A 2,613-nucleotide genomic window follows, 5' to 3' on the forward strand; every position below is an offset into this window, starting at 1 on the left:
TCCAGGGGCAGGGGGGAGAGTCAGCCCAAGAGGCTGGGGATAGGCTCATATCTCCCCACCCACTGTGGGGGCTCCAGGGGCAGGGGGGAGAGTCATCCCGAGAGGCTGGGGATAGGCCCACATCTCCCCACGCACTGTGGTGGCTCCAGGGGCAGGGGGAGTGTCCGGCGCATGCATCGTTCTGGGGCTGCGGACGCTTCTTCCTCACGCAGGCTTCACCTCCTAGCTGGACCCGACAAGGTTAATCTGACGCAGGAGGAGGGGGGCTTCTGGTCTAATAAGCATCAGGTTGGATGCACTCGGGGTCTGATTTTCCATTCCATTACCCCCCCTTCACGCAACAGCACTGTCCAGACTTGGTCACAAAGGAATCGCTCCTAGCAAGAAGGCTGGTTGGTGCAAAGAGCTCTCCCCAGCCTGCATGCACACATATGCCACTGTGCAGGGGAGGTGGTTGCAGGGTCTTATGCTCCAGTTTAGTTTCAGCTACCAGAAAGGCCCTGTGGGCCGGGATGTAAGCTAAAGGAGCCCTCAACTTGCTGTGACTTCAGGGCAGGCCAGCTTAACCAAGAACAGAGGAGACGCAGACATGACAAGTCCTCCTTTGCCCTGACTCAAGCACAGCGTTGGCCAGCACGGGTAATTGAGCTTTCAAACAGTCTACCTGGAACTCCAGATCTGAATCTGGACAGGGTCAACTCAGCCCTTTGCCCTTCCCAGCCTGAAATATCGACTCAAGCAATTTACTGCATGCGGCTTTCAAAGATCTTGAAGTCTTATGTTCTGCCTGCTTTTCATGGGTGGCAGCAGCCAGCTTCAGTGGAGCCTCAGCTGTAAATTAAAGCTGCCCTTTAATAGAAAGGTAGAAACCCTGAATGCCTTCTCCAGGGGCTAACCTCAGTATCTGTGAGGATAAATCAAGCTCAGTATGTACAAGGTATGAAAACAGATCTATTATGTGAAATGCTATGAAAGAAAAATTGCTTCTAGCATAGTATAAGTAGGCACTGAAACCTATGTGATAACTGATCTGGAACTGGGAAACCTGAGGTCCAGTTCTCACTCTACCACTAGTCCACTCAGTAACCTCAGGCCACTCACCTGCTCCATGACTCAGTTTCCTCATTTGTAAAATGGGGATAATGATATTAACTTTCTTAGGAAAGCTTTTTGAGGTCTGCTGATGAAAAGTGCTGTATTTAAGATCAAGGTATCATAATTGTTTGTTGTTGTATTACTTTTGAAGCAAGACGATAGACTGTTCATGTTGATGTTTTGCTGATATACTCAGTAAAACATCAACCTGCACACATGTAAATAAAAGGCACATTTCAATTTTGAGTTTCCACAACATTACTTAAAACAATTGTTCTAACTTCAGTATAAGGTAAGTTAGACAAGTCTATGACATGATTCTGCAGCTGATTTATTTAATGCATTAATAGTTCTTTTCAGGAGGGGAGGTAAGAGCAGCCTGTGCCTCAAGGGAAGTACTCAGCACCTTGCAGCTTTAAGAACTACTGTTTAGAAACAGCTATTGTATTCCTTTGGGGTTTATAACACATTTTTGGGAGATCTAGCATATCATTTTGACATTAAACAGAAGTCTATCAGGAAGAAATGTATTAGAAAATGCTTTAGAGTGGTTGATTAGAGTACAGTGAAATGTGTCATAAGCTATCACTCAAGAGACCAGGCACAGTGGTTGTTTACCAGAGATGGATTTGCAATAAAGGTGGAATAGAATATACAGATATATGTTAAGGTGGTCCTGTACAACAGGATTGCTTACTAAGGATAGGACTTTTAAAGGATTTAAATGCATTTTGAAACAACTGTGTTCCTTGGAAACTTGAGAGTGTAACTTTATGATATTTTGCTCATGTTTTTTCTGTTGCAGGCAGTCCTTGGACTTATGACACAATTGGTTCCTGAAAACTGTGACTTAAGTCGAAATGTTGTAACTCAGAACCAATTTTCTCGTAAGTAACAATGTTATAAACGGGGGACTGGTTCCTGAACCAAGGCCTGATACCCTATTTTCACCAAAAATACCCCAGAATTTTGTACTTGATCAATTATAGATGAGTAATATAGATACATTAATATATTTATATTGTAAATACCAATCATATTGATTTGGAATGACTTCTTTGAGGTGACTTTGCTGGACTTTTTGAAGGGCTCTTGGCTGGAGTCTTCTCAGGAGTCTTGGCTGCTTTCTTAAGGAAAGTGTCCAGGGAAGTTTGGACAGATGTTCTCCAGGGAGAGAAGTGATGCAGCAAACTTGTTCCCTGGCATGGCATTGCATTGGATCAAGCATTGTAAGTTGAAACTGACATTGTAAAGTTGAAACAGGGTGTCGATTTATAAACCTTGTAAGTGCAAAACGTTGTAACTCAAAACGTTGTAAGTTGAGGACTGCCGGTATCATTTAAATTGGAATCCCCTTAAAAAGAGATAGGGTTCTGTAAGGTGCTAATGTGGTCCTTTAGTTATGAATCTAGTTCTTTCTTCCTGGAAGTATTTGACCAAATGAGAAATGCTTCTTTGTTTGGTATCCATTATAAAATCTCAGATGTTAAGGCTCTGCATATCTTCAGCAGGAGATAC

Source organism: Crocodylus porosus, unplaced genomic scaffold (genome assembly GCF_001723895.1).
Source record: "Crocodylus porosus isolate Cpor-Errol unplaced genomic scaffold, CroPor_comp1, whole genome shotgun sequence".
Taxonomy (NCBI): domain Eukaryota; kingdom Metazoa; phylum Chordata; order Crocodylia; family Crocodylidae; genus Crocodylus; species Crocodylus porosus.